Source organism: Hyperolius riggenbachi, chromosome 7 (genome assembly GCF_040937935.1).
Source record: "Hyperolius riggenbachi isolate aHypRig1 chromosome 7, aHypRig1.pri, whole genome shotgun sequence".
Lineage (NCBI taxonomy): Eukaryota > Metazoa > Chordata > Amphibia > Anura > Hyperoliidae > Hyperolius > Hyperolius riggenbachi.
This window is the reverse complement of record NC_090652.1, coordinates 276891663-276906532: the sequence shown is the minus strand read 5'-3', so window position 1 is coordinate 276906532 and position 14870 is coordinate 276891663. Positions and strand designations below refer to the sequence as shown.

The following is a 14870-nucleotide window of genomic DNA, read 5'->3' as shown; positions in this document are numbered from 1 at the left end:
GGAGGGGGGCATGGCGGAGTGGGATACACGCCAAAACTCCCCAGTAAAAATCTGGATTTGACGCAAAGCAGCGTTTTAAGGGCAGAAATCATATTGAATGCTAAATGACAGGCCTAAAGTGCTTTAAAACATCTTGCATGTGTATACATCAATCAGGTAGTGTAATTAAGGTACTGCTTCACACTGACACACCAAACTGTTCACTGAACAGAACAGGTATGCAGTGGCGGGTTCACTGAACAGAACAGGTATGCAGTGGCGGGTTCACTGAACAGAACAGGTATACAGTGGCGGGTTCACTGAACAGAACAGGTATGCAGTGGCGGGTTCACTGAACAGAACAGGTATACAGTGGCGGGTTCACTGAACAGAACATGTATGCAGTGGCGGGTTCACTGAACAGAACAGGTATACAGTGGCGGGTTCACTGAACAGAACAGGTATGCAGTGGCGGGTTCACTGAACAGTACAGGTATACAGTGGCGGGTTCACTGAACAGAATAGGTATGCAGTGGCGGGTTCACTGAACAGAACAGGTATACAGTGGCGGGTTCACTGAACAGAACAGGTATGCAGTGGCGGGTTCACTGAACAGAACAGGTATACAGTGGCGGGTTCACTGAACAGAACAGGTATGCAGTGGCGGGTTCACTGAACAGAACAGGTATGCAGTGGCGGGTTCACTGAATAGAACATGTATGCAGTGGCGGGTTCACTGAACAGAACAGGTATACAGTGGTGGGTTCACTGAACAGAACAGGTATGCAGTGGCGGGTTCACTGAACAGTACAGGTATGCAGTGGCAGGTTCACTGAACAGGTATGCAGTGGTGGGTTCACAGAACAGGTATGCAGTGGTGGGTTCACAGAACAGGTATGCAGTGGTGGGTTCACTGAACAGGTATGCAGTGGTGGGTTCACAGTACAGGTATGCAGTGGTGGGTTCACAGAACAGGTATGCAGTGGTGGGTTCACAGAACAGGTATGCAGTGGTGGGTTCACTGAACAGGTATGCAGTGGTGGGTTCACAGAACAGGTATACAGTGGTGGGTTCACAGAACAGGTATGCAGTGGTGGGTTCACTGAACTGGTATGCAGTGGTGGGTTCACAGTACAGGTATGCAGTGGTGGGTTCACAGAACAGGTATGCAGTGGTGGGTTCACAGAACAGGTATGCAGTGGTGGGTTCACTGAACAGGTATGCAGTGGTGGGTTCACAGTACAGGTATGCAGTGGTGGGTTCACAGAACAGGTATGCAGCCAGGGACAAGCTAAGCCTAACTAATCTTTCCCTATGAAAGAGTGTGCAGCAGCTCGCCCTACTCTCACTAATGCAGGCACACGAGTGACCGTAATGGTCGCCGCCGCCTGCCTTTTAGTAGGGGGGGAGTGGCTCCAGGGGCTAGTGTAGCCTAATTGGCTACACTGGGCCTGCTGACTGTGATGTAGAGGGTCAAAGTTGACCCTCATGGTGCATTATGGGGCGAACCGAACTTCCGCAAAAGTTCGCCTGCGGGACGCGAACGCGAACCACGGAAGTTCGCATGGAACCGTTCGCAGGCGAACCGTTCGGCCCAACTCTATTCCTGTATACTACTAGCATCTCAGCAGCCACAGAGAGAGAAAATGACTACAAACATACCAGACAATACATTACTGAATGAATTGGAGTTGGAGACACCTGTGGATGATGGTTCTGCACCCCCTCGCTGCCCTCGAACTCGAGTTATCAGAACGCCTGTGAAATATAGAGTCTACATGCTCTAACTTATTTTCTCTGAGTAGATGCAGCAGCCCACAAACTGTCATATGTTTAGCAGCACTTACTTATACTGTATTTGTGAAAGAAGGGAGATGTTAGTATGTTGAGATTCATATGTCTGCTCCACCTACAGTGACATAAGAGTATCAGTAAGGAAAAGTGAATTGAATAAGCACCCTTATCTATCAAATACATTTTAAGCTTTCAAAAAGCAAATACTCAAAACACATCTAAAACTGCTTTTTTTTTTTACCTACATTATACAGCATGTTCCTGTTAACTAGAACTCAGGCAACTGGAAGTCTCAAGTACCTGGCATGCCTAAGGGGGTAAAAACAGGGACTGTTTTTTTTTTTTCTTTCTTATTGGGGGGGTATAAATACTCACCGAGACTCCAGCGATGCCCAGTAGCTCCTAGCAGCTTTCCAGCTCCTGGCGGGTCATTAACCCGACATGGGTTAGGGGGACACACCGAGAGACGTATATGGAGGATGGCAGAAAGCTGCTAGGAGCTACAGGATGTAGCTGGAGGCTTGGTGAATATTTAACCACTTGATGACCGCAGTGTTAAACCCCCCTAAAGACCAGGCTCTTTTTTGCTGTAGTGGGCTGTGCAGGCTTTTCAGCCTCCTGTAGAGCCCACCTAAGAAGTATGGCGATCGGATTCACCACCTATTTTTGTCCCTAAGGGGTCATGCTGCCGGAGGGGTCCAATCGCCGATGTCACTTTTTTTTTCTTCAGCTTCATAGAGGCTCTCATTGCCGCAGTCCCCCTCCCTCTCCTTCCTCCCTCCCCTCCGCCTGAAGAATTGATCAGGACGGTGATCTGTCCTGTTCTCCGCCTCTCATAAGCATCAGCCTATAAGAGAACGGCGATCCTCGGCCAATCAGAGGCCGGGGATTGCCGATCTCATACACCGCTGCTGGAAACCGCAGCGCTGCATGCACGTAAACAAAGGGGGATTTCCTTCCCCTTTCATTTACAAGCAGCTCCGTTCCGTGAAGTGGCAGGGAACGATCGCGCATGTGCGCGGCCGTTCCCTGGGAAACTGCAGCCAATTGGCGTTACGCGGTCCTTGGGCTGCCGCTGCAGTCACGCCAGAGGCGTATCTAGAGGGGTGCAGGCAGGGATCATGCCATGGGCGCCACAATACCATGCCGGCCCCTGTACTGCATCACCATGCCTGCCCTTGTGCCTCCCTGTCACTCAGACCTCAGATCAGATTAATTCTGTTATCTAGCAAACATAAACTTAACTTATATAAGTAGGGCGCACTTGGCTTAGTGTTAGAAAAGAGGACAGAGAGGGAATAAGAAGAGATATTTCCAAAAAATTCAAGAAATATCCCAAGACCAAAAACACAGGCAACCATAACACATGTACACGAGGAAGGATGCTGTTTTTAGAGGAGAAGGGGGCTCTGACCTAGAGGGCGCAATTTCAGTGTTTGCCATAAGCTACAGGAGGAGGACTACATCTCCTGGCATGCCTCAGCGCCCTTTATTACAGAGCACAGCGCACTGGTGAGTGACTCACAGGCATCGGCTCTTTTTAAACTGAGCACCGGCTCTTGTCGTTCGCAGCAAAGAGCCGGCTGTTAGAGCCGGCTTGTTGGCGAACGACCCATCACTAGACGTTACATTTTAACCATTCTGGATCATAGTGAAACACTGACTTCTACTGGTGTTGCATCAAAATTACACCTTTTTTAATTTTTTTTCTTTTGGATCTATTTTTTTCTGTGGCTTCAACTTGCACGGAGCTCTTTTGTTTTGCTTTTACACAATACATTTTATTGAACATTTGAATGTAATGTGCAAAAGATATTGTATGTCAATATGTATTAAAAGATTAGACGTGCCCATACACGGTGATTTTGGTGGCCAATCAGCCAATAGACAATTCTTTCTCAGATCGAGCAGAGCTCTGTTGGCAGCCATAGTCTGCAGGTCGATCTCCGACCGATTTCAGCATGAAATCTTTCGGCAATTGGCCTCGTCGCCTCCTGCCGCTGTCCCCCCTACTGCATTACCTCTCCTGATGGACTCCTCTTCCAGGTTCATGCCCCACGTGGTTGCTGGCGCATCCACATGGTTGCCAACACAATGCAACCACGTGGCGGCTAACCACATGGGGCAAAACCCTGGAAGAAGAGTCCGGCAGGCGTGCCCAAGCTCTTTCTGCAGCCCGCCCACCGCAACTGTTTCTTTTCGCCTCCCCTCCAAGGACCGATAATGCAGAGGAGTTCTCACCCCATGCTGGGCCAGCGGTAATGAGAGCCCGGATGATGCGTCGCTACGCATACATACTCGATACATTCATACATACTCAAACCCTGTCACCAGGGACTACATTACTGGTCGGCCCAGCACAGAAGGTTTGCAGCTGGTGTAGTGAAGACTGGGAAGCGGTGTTGGAAGTTGGGAAAAAAGTCACCTGACAGGTAGGCAAATCATTTTTATTTTTAGGTGCCACCACTGACACCAGGCATATCAGGGGCACTAACTGAAATGCTGCGCCAAATTGTGCTTTGGGTGGAAACACTGCCAAATCATGTGTATTTTTTTTTCAGGGGGTGGGGGGGGGGGTGGGGGGCGCTGCAAAATGATGTGTTTTTTGGGGGGAAACGTTGTCCCATTACTAGTATTGGGACAACTCACTTAATTGTAGCCAGCACTCCACCATGTAGTTTCAAAAAGGAACTTGATCTCAACATTGATCTTCCTCCCATTCAGTAGCCGATGCCCCCTTCTGAATTATCGTAAAAATCTAATCTTTACTATTTCACCAATTGATAATCAGGGACATCTGTATGGCTGATAGTGTGGCTACACCTCTAAATACATTTGATTACTACACTATACTGGTGCTCTTGGTCATCCAGGACATTCTAGTTACTTCCCCTGTACACTACAGAATGGGGTTCCCCTTCTTTTCTTTTTCACATACACTATAAGAAAATGACACACAGGAGAGTAAAACTAATTACAATTCACAGATAATTGTATTAATAATAATATTAATACACAATATTGAGGATCGGATCAGTCAACTAAGTTGTGCATGAAAGAAGTAGATTTCAAATGAAAAGTGGAGGACATCATAAGAATATTGGCGCTACACTTTAGGCAGTGGTGTAGATAAGGAGCTGTGGGCCCCGATGCAAGTTTTACAATGGGGCCCCCCAAGCATTCTATACATAACAATTGATATGGCGCACCAAAACCTGCCAAGGACAACTACAGTGTCAGAGATGCAAGGAAGGGGATGGGGAACAGTTTGTCAATGATTACCATTATTCAAAGTATCTATAGAAGTGATTAGTATGAGCACAGGACCAATAGAGAGCTAATACTGTAGTTGAGGCAGGGCCCTTTGGGCCCCTCTGGCCGAAGGGCCCCGATACGGTCGCAACCTCTGCAACCCCTATTGCTACACCCCTGACTTTAGGCCAGCCCCATGACCAAAACTGCTCTGTCACGATATCAATAATTAATCACTGGCAGATCTCAAATAAAATCAATTTGAAAACAGTGAGTACCATGCTACAAAAGTTTTATATCATGTAAACGACTTCCGAGGTGTGCAATTAAATCTAGCTTTAGTTACCTGGGGCTTCCTCCAGTCCCTAGCAGCCATTTGTGTCCCTCGCTGCAGCTCCGGTCTCCTCCTGAGTCCCGCTGGCTGCCTCTGAAGGATCGCCAACCCCCGATGGGTCGGCTTCTTCTGCGTATGCATGCACCCACCCTGGGAGCTTCTGAACAGGAGAAAGCACCCTGATGTGGACACAAGTCCTTGCATGCGCAGAAGATGCAGACCCATCTGTCAACACCACAGGTCCATACAGGTCTTCTTTATTGTCCACTCAAATGTATTATTAATCAATTTAAGGGCTCGTTTTCATACAGCACGCTTTCAGGCGTGCTTATGGAAATGTGACCGCAAGGACATCAGAGAGTGCATAGACCGCAATTGCTGATGTTTCCATTCATGCGCCGTGATTCACTACTGGTTGCCTTCATTTCGGGACACTTCAGCCCGCGATCCCATTCAGTATAAAGTTTGCACACAGATCAACTTGGGCCACGGGGTTACTGGGCCGTAGGCAGCAAATCTACACCCCTGGTGAGCGCAAACAAAACTTAAAGGAATACTATCGATGTATGCATTTATTTTTAAATGCTGTATGTTGTAGCACACATTAGGGCAAGTACTAAGAGCAATTTTATTCCTCACACAGCTGTTCCTCTCAGCTGTAAAATCCTCCGTCAGTTTTGGCGTCAGTGTTGGATACAAAATGTATCTAATACTGAGCTCCCAGAGGGCTAGACCACCATGTCTCTGCACAGGGGAGTTGCTATCAACTCCTCAGTTTATAGTTTAATTATCACCTTGCTGAAAGAATCTTGTTGATATGGTGGTAAGGGGTTAAAGATTCTAGCAATGTGTGTTTATTATCTTTGCTTCTCTTGACTGATAAAGATACTAATAATGCTAATTGTAAACAGTGATCTGCCCCTCTCAGCAGCTTGTAAAGTGGATGCAGCCTGGAGTGAATCACCTCAAGCAGACAGCCAGGCAAGCAGTCTGAGTGTAAACACAATAGCTAGTTATATTCCAGCAATATTCCAGCTCATTTAGTTACCTGTTACCACCTCAGATCAGCCTATCCTCATGTCTGCTGTATGCTGTGAGTGACACAGTGAAATATATTTGTGAGCTGTGTGACCGAGTAACCAAGCAGCTCAGGGTGACCCAAACTACTATGAGCTGTGTGAGAAATGAATTTTTAAGCAGGGATAGTGAGAGAGAGACCTGGGTGAATAAATAAAGTGCCCCTAGCACTAGTGGTAATGTGTACACTAATATAGAGTATTAAAAAAAAAAGTCGTTTCAATCGATAGTACTCCTTTAAACAAGGAACTGCCAAACTCTTCAGACAGTATAATACGTAAGTACTGTATTATCAGCTACTGACTGGAATGAAGTTCAATTCTGGCTTAAAATTCCATTTTAAAGGACACCTGCGGGGAGAGGGATATGGAGGCTGCCATATTTATTGCCTTCTAAACAATGCCAGTTGCCTGGCAGTCTTGTCGATCTTTTGGCATACGTAGTGTCTGAGTCAAAACCCTGGAACAAGCATATGGCTAATCCAGTTATACCTCAGTCAGAGTACCAAATCTGAATATGCTTGTTCAGGGTCCATGGCTAAAAGTATAAGAGACACAGGATCAGAAGGACAGCCAGGCAACTGGTGTTGTTTCAAAGTAAATAAATATGGCACTTTATAAATATGGCCCTCTAATGGTACATACTAATGGGGGACAGAAGTGGCTAGTCGCTAGCGCATAGGGAACGCGCACGCGACAGCCCGGCGACAGCTCCGCGACAGCCGTCTACACGTCTCAGCCCAGAGGCAGAGACGCGGCGGAAGCTGTCGCCGAAGGTTCCTCCCCCCGCCCGCCGGAAGCTCCATGCATTGTGTATGGAGTTGCTGTCGCTAGTCCGCATACACACGGCGGACTAGCGACAGTTGTGTCGAAGTTGCGGCGACAGCTGTTGCCGGCGATTGACCAAGTCAATCGCCCGGCGACAGCTCAGACTAGCGACGGTTCGGGGCGCGCGCATCATACACACGTGCTTGCCACGTGGTTGCGGCGACAGTTGTAGCACGTGTGTATGTAGCTTATATCACTCTCACCTTGGGTTCCCTTTAAGGTGTGAGGAGGGCTACATGATTAATCAAACCATATGCTCTGTAAATAGTGCTACTGACAAGTTTTGCCTCTGAGGAAGTGGCCTGCAAGCTGCAAAATCTACACAAGGGCTGGTTCACAGGGACGCTTGGTGGGCGTTTACCGCCGGCGTCGGGGACTCATCGTTAAGCGCTCCCATTCAAGTGAATGGGAGCGTTTTTTTCCCAGGGATTCTACCAGCATTGCAGCGTTTCGATCTCGATTTTCCCCGTCACTGGAAGCGACCCTGGATGCTACATGTAGCGCCCAGGGTCGATTAACCGTTGCGTCTAGTGTCTCCCTACGGGGACGAAAAACACTGACCGCGACAGGAAGCCACTGAAATCCCAAACACCTCACTGCCTGAAGCCGGGCAGACGTTCGTGCGAACCAGCCTTTAGGCTGTAAAGAAATTGTAAAGACATCCATTCTGGAGCTTTTTAGTGTTCTTTTTGTGAAACGCTGTTTTGTTTTTGTGAAACCTTGTCCTTGGATCTGTACAACTGACCTTTTAATTTGAACAATAAAGTAAAAGTTATGTTTTGTGAGAATATTGCTTGTGCAATTAATTATAGCTGCAGAGGGCATTTAGGGGGAGGGGACAGAGGACAATAGGGGGGAGCGATGGGCATGAGGACTGCTTCCTATACATACCTGTTCCCCCCATTTTTAAAATATTTCTCAGCTCTGGTATCCTTTAAGGTGCCCATACATCTAGCAATGATGGGCAGATTCGACCAAGAGACAGATCTCTCTCGAATCGAACCTGATTAGAGAGAGATCTGTTAGCTGCCCACACACTGCAGGCTGATTCTCAATCAACGTCAGCATGAAATATTTCGGGCATCGACCTTGTGATGCAGCCTCACTGAGCCCCAAATGCTGTATGTGCCCCCTGGTGCCCAGGCATTTAAACTCTACCTGTCAGTCACGCCATCCCCGAGTCTCTACAGTGTATTTCCGCATTGGTGCCCCACGTGGCGGCCGGTGTTGTAGCAAGAGGGGGGTTGTGCGACATCACACATGCGCCCCTCATGCCAGGGGCAAACCCAAGATTTTTAAGAGGGTGTTTCCTGAAAGGTCTCCCTCACCCACGCACAATACAGTATAATAATATGGTAGGACATCATGCTGGGTACACACAATGCAATTTCCCGTCCAGCTGACAGGACCTGACATTTATGACATGTCTGATCTGCTCCCGATCGACAACAGGATTGATCGGGAGCAGTCATTTGGATACAGATAATAATGAGGACAGCCGACATTGCTAATGAAGGGGAAAGTGAAGCACTCACACAGCAGGGCATAGGGCTGTGCTCATACCTGACTTAAGTTCCCTAGAGCTGCCCCATGCTCTGTACACACACTGCTGCCCCATGCTCCGTACACACGCTGCTGCTCCATGCTCCGTACACACGCTGCTGCTCCATGCTCTGTACACACGCTGCTGCTCCATGCTCTGTACACACGCTGCTGCGCCATGGTCTGTACACACGCTGCTGCTCCATGCTCTGTAAACACGCTGATGCCCCATGCTCTGTACACACGCTGCTGCTCCATGCTCTGTACACACGCTGCTGCTCCATGCTCTGTACACACGCTGCTGCTCCATGCTTCGTACACACGCTGCTGCTCCATGCTTCGTACACACGCTGCTGCTCCATGCTTCGTACACACGCTGCTGCTCCATGCTCTGTACACACGCTGCTGCTCCATGCTCTGTACACACGCTGCTGCTCCATGCTCCGTACACACGCTGCTGCTCCATGCTCCGTACACACGCTGCTGCTTCATGCTCCGTACACACGCTGCTGCTCCATGCTCCGTACACACGCTGCTGCTCCATGCTCCGTACACACGCTGCTGCTCCATGCTCCGTACACACGCTGCTGCTCCATGCTCCGTACACACGCTGCTGCTCCATGCTCTGTACACACGCTGCTGCTCCATGCTCTGTACACACGCTGCTGCTCCATGCTCTGTACACACGCTGCTGCTCCATGCTCTGTACACACGCTGCTGCTCCATGCTCTGTACACACGCTGATGCCCCATGCTCTGTACACACGCTGCTGCTCCATGCTCTGTACACACGCTGCTGCTCCATGCTCTGTACACACTCTGCTGCTCCATGCTCTGTACACACTCTGCTGCTCCATGCTCTGTACACACGCTGCTGCTCCATGCTCTGTACACACTCTGCTGCTCCATGCTCTGTACACACGCTGCTGCTCCATACGCTTTACACGCGCTGCTGCTCCATGTGCTGTAGACTCTCTGCTGCTCCATGCTCTGTACACACGCTGCTGCCCCATACTCTGTACACACGCTGCTGCCCCATGCTCTGTACACACGCTGCTGCCCCATGCTCTGTACACACGCTGCTGCCCCATGCTCTGTACACACGCTGCTGCCCCATGCTCTGTACACACGCTGCTGCCCCATGCTCTGTACACGCGCTGCTGCTCCATGCTCAGTACACACGCTGCTGCCCCATGCTCTGTACACACGCTGCTGCCCCATGCTCTGTACACACGCTGCTGCCCCATGCTCTGTACACGCGCTGCTGCCCCATGCTCTGTACACGCGCTGCTGCCCCATGCTCTGTACACGCGCTGCTGCCCCATGCTCTGTCCACACGCTGCTGCCCCATGCTCTGTACACACGCTGCTGCCCCATGCTCTGTACACACGCTGCTGCTCCATGCTCTGTACACACGCTGCTGCTCCATGCTCCGTACACACGCTGCTGCTCCATGCTCCGTACACGCGCTGCTGCTCCATGCTCCGTACACGCGCTGCTGCTCCATGCTCCGTACACGCGCAGCTGCTCCATGCTCCGTACACGCGCAGCTGCTCCATGCTCCGTACACGCGCTGCTGCTCCATGCTCCGTACACACGCTGCTGCTCCATGCTCTGTACACTCGCTGCTGCTCCATGCTTTGTACACACGCTGCTGCTCCATGCTCCGTACGCACTCTGCTGCTCCATGCTCCGTACACGCACTGCTGCTCCATGCTCCGTACACACGCTGCTGTTCCATGCTCCGTACACACGCTGCTGTTCCATGCTCCGTACACACGCTGCTGTTCCATGCTCCGTACACACGCTGCTGCTCCGTACACACGCTGCTGCTCCATGCTCTGTACACACGCTGCTGCCCCATGCTCTGTACACGCGCTGCTGCTCCATGCTCAGTACACACGCTGCTGCCCCATGCTCTGTACACATGCTGCTGCCCCATGCTCTGTACACACGCTGCTGCCCCATGCTCTGTACACGCGCTGCTGCCCCATGCTCTGTACACGCGCTGCTGCCCCATGCTCTGTACACGCGCTGCTGCCCCATGCTCTGTCCACACGCTGCTGCCCCATGCTCTGTACACACGCTGCTGCCCCATGCTCTGTACACACGCTGCTGCTCCATGCTCTGTACACACGCTGCTGCTCCATGCTCCGTACACACGCTGCTGCTCCATGCTCCGTACACGCGCTGCTGCTCCATGCTCCGTACACGCGCTGCTGCTCCATGCTCCGTACACGCGCTGCTGCTCCATGCTCCGTACACGCGCAGCTGCTCCATGCTCCGTACACGCGCTGCTGCTCCATGCTCCGTACACACGCTGCTGCTCCATGCTCTGTACACTCGCTGCTGCTCCATGCTTTGTACACACGCTGCTGCTCCATGCTCCGTACGCACTCTGCTGCTCCATGCTCCGTACACGCACTGCTGCTCCATGCTCCGTACACACGCTGCTGTTCCATGCTCCGTACACACGCTGCTGTTCCATGCTCCGTACACACGCTGCTGTTCCATGCTCCGTACACACGCTGCTGCTCCGTGCTCCGTACACACGCTGCTGCTCCGTGCTCCGTACACACGCTGCTGCTCCGTGCTCCGTACACACGCTGCTGCCCCGTGCTCCGTACACACGCTGCTGCCCCGTGCTCCGTACACACGCTGCTGCCCCGTGCTCCGTACACACGCTGCTGCCCCGTGCTCTGTGCACACGCTGCCGCTCCATGCTCCTTGCACACGCTGCCGCTTCATGCTCCGTACACATGCTGCTGCTCCATGCTCCGTGCACACGTTGGTGCTCCATGCTCCGTGCACACGTTGGTGCTCCATGCACACGTTGCTGCTCCATGCTCACGCTGCTGCTCCATGCTCCGTGCAGACGCTGCTGCTCCATGCAGACGCTGCTGCTCCATGCTCCATGCAGACGCTGCTGCTCCATGCTCCGTGCACACGCTGCTGCTCCATGCTCTGTGCACACGCTGCTGCTCCATGCTCCGTACACACTGCTACTACATCCAAAGTCAACTATAGCAGGGAAAGAAGGGGGCAGTGCTGTGAGCTGCAGGATGCCATTGCCGGCAGATATTCTGGCCCTGGTCTGAGGGGGGATTCTGGGCAGCTGTAATACCCCCTGCGTTTGCCTATGCGTGCTATATGCTGATAGACACAGTGGACCTGAATGCGGGCATACAGCATGGGCACTCAGGGGACAGTGTGACAGGTAAAGCAGAAATGCACAGGCACCGGGAAGGGGGGTGGAGGACACATAAAACATTTAGGGGGAAATCCGCCGGGGGTTTCTGTCGCGTTTGTTGTTTGTCAATCGATCAAGATTTCCCAGCATGTCCAATCGATACGTTCAACCAATTTTGGCCCAAAATCAGTTGATTTGTCAATTGGGAATGATTGTGGCAGCACGGCTTTTCATCGAATTCGATCATAATTATCAAATTGGATGGTAGATCGGCTGCCAAGTCGATAGATGTATGGTCACCTTTACAGGAACACTTTTAGTATGTTCAAGACTAGTGAGGCAAAAAGTGCCTTCCTTGCAACATAAAATGTCCAGAAGAAAGCAGTTCACACTCTCTTGATAGGGCCAGGTCTGTCTCGGCAACCAGAGGCAGCAGGTCACTGTCAGCAGTCTGATCTGTCAGGCCACTTCCCATACCCATTACCCACATCTGCATGCAGCCAGCAGCCACCTGTCTCCAGCAGCATCGATGAGCTCTGGCATCCACACTGCGCTCCCTCATGCTTCACTGCCATTGGCTGACTCCCTCCACACAACGGGCGGCCGTCTCCTCCGCCTCGCATCGATCGGCTCGGCGCTCCGCCCGCAGACCTGACTGCTCTGCTCTAATCTGGCGGGAGTGGGAAGAGGAGGAGACAGCAGAGCGCGGGGAAATCAGGAGCTGACGGGACGAGGTGGCGAGCGGAGAGGCCGCAGCGTGTGAGGAGAGGTGAGGCCGGGACAGGAGCGGGGTCTGCAGCCGGAGAAGTCAGAGTAGAGATCCGCCGTTACCCCCTTCCCCCCTTACTGTGCCCCAAGGTTGGGGGGAAGCTGCATGGCTGCCATAGGGAGGGGGGCACTGCATAACCCAGCATGCCTTCTAGCTCTGCTAGTGTCACACGGCCCTCCATAGTATGCCTCTGTGGCACTGCACGTCCCAGCAGTATCTGCAAGTGGCTGATACTATTTAATTGAGGGATCCTGCTTTGATGAGTGTAACGTTAGTGGACATCCTTTGGCGTGGTTCAAATGTCATAAAATGGGGTCCTGATAAGTAATGCAACATACATGCAAGACCAACTTTTGTCCTACTTTGGAACTTTTTTTTTTTTTTTTTATTGTATTTTTATTTAATGTTTACATCTTCCTGTGCAAAAATTGTTTTGTTTTTTTAAATCTCTTTATTGTGGCAAGATAGAAAAACAGCCTATTACAGCCACTTTTTATAAAAATAACATAGCACTCAGACTACACATCAGTCCTTTGCAAGAAAGCATAGCTGACGCTAACATTGAAACAATGGTCATGAAATGTGACTGTGCTATGAGAATAAAGAAAAAAAAAATTAAGTAGAATAGTATAAAAACCAAACTACTAGCCATATATGTGATTGTACAGTATCACTCTTCACTGCTCTTCCCAGACCTCCAGGTGGTTGTTTAGATAAGTTATAATAGTGTGCCCTGTCAACTTATAATTTCTTGTAACCTCTGTGTGTCCCAACCCCCCCATTTCTTTATAGTGGTTTCGGTTTGGCCAGTACACTAAGGCCTCGTTCACATTAGGCCATGCGTATGTCCGTGCGTTTGCGACGCAAGCGCACCCCATCCAAGTTGTGCATTTCTCTGCTGATCCCATTCATTGCAGTGAATGGTATCAGCAAATCGCTTTGGCCAAAAATGCATGCAGCAGTGCCATAGACCATCACACTGCATGCGCAGCATGCATAGTCTGAACGTCAGAAATTCTCTCCATGAACTTCTGATGTTCTTGCTGATCGCATACTATACGTGCTGCCGAAATCTGCATAGCAGCGTGTGTAGTGTGAATGAGGCCTTGTGGTGCGTACGAGAGATAACGGCGCAGGATTCAGCCAGTATATGGCTGATCCTGCTGCCGCACAAGTCCCGGCCGTGTTAACTATTCCCCCTCCAGGCCGCCATGGATGGTGGGGAATGAAATAATTCGGCTTCCAGCAATTGCTGGAAGCAGAGTAAGGGCTAGTTCACACTTGTTTTAAAAACGTATCCGTAGCTACGTTTTTTGTCCCGGATGAAAAACGGAGCCACGGATACCAATGTTAAAAATAGCGGCTGTACACACTCCCAAAAAAAACGGATCCGCGTGCGATCCGTGGCAGCCGTACTCAGAAACTGAACGCAGAGTCCGGGCTTGCTGCATTTTTCCCTGACCCGGATACACGGAGGATAATGAAAGCCTATGACAAAACGGACCTCCCTCTTCACAAAGAAAATTTCACACAAAACGTATGCCAACACGGATGGCCAGAACTTCCGTCTCCTCCCCTCAACGTCATCTCTGACAGCTTCCTGTCAACAAGCTGGAAGAGACGAGAGCAGCCATCATGGCCACCAGGAGGTTTATAAACGTGGAGGATCTAAGGGCCGTCCAGGAGTTCCCAGAGCTCTACGACAAGAGCCATGAGAAGCACAGTGACCTTCCACACTGCAAGCTGTTATGGGAGCGCATCACCAAGCAGTTTGTGGACGAGTATGACCGGCTTGCACCCAGGAAGCAGAGCAAAGAAAGTAAGTGCCCTGGAATGTGTATGGTACATGTTGCCTACTATGATGTGCTCTTTATATATGTTTAGTGCCACTCATATCCCCCACACGAAACTTTTTTTCTCCACACTGCAACTCTCACCAACCACCACACACACCCCTTTCCCTCCCCCACACCCTCTCTCCCCCACACCCTCTCTCCCCTCATGTCTACTGATTGCCACTTGTACATCCCCTCCAACCATTCCCCAGTGGCACTCATCCTTTCTTTCCACGTCTCACTCCAGCATGCCACTTATAACTACAACACCC

General features: G+C 50.8%; 1 protein-coding gene across 2 annotated transcripts in view; it reads left to right on the top strand.

The window, feature by feature from the left end:
- Positions 1-12646: 12646 nt before the first annotated feature.
- RIF1 (replication timing regulatory factor 1) overlaps positions 12647-14870 on the top strand; it is a 94934-nt gene continuing 92710 nt past the window's right edge. For both annotated transcript variants that reach the window (XM_068245812.1, XM_068245811.1), the window contains exon 1: positions 12647-12763. The gene's annotated coding sequence lies outside the window, so the exon portion shown is untranslated. The remainder of the gene's footprint in view (positions 12764-14870) is intronic.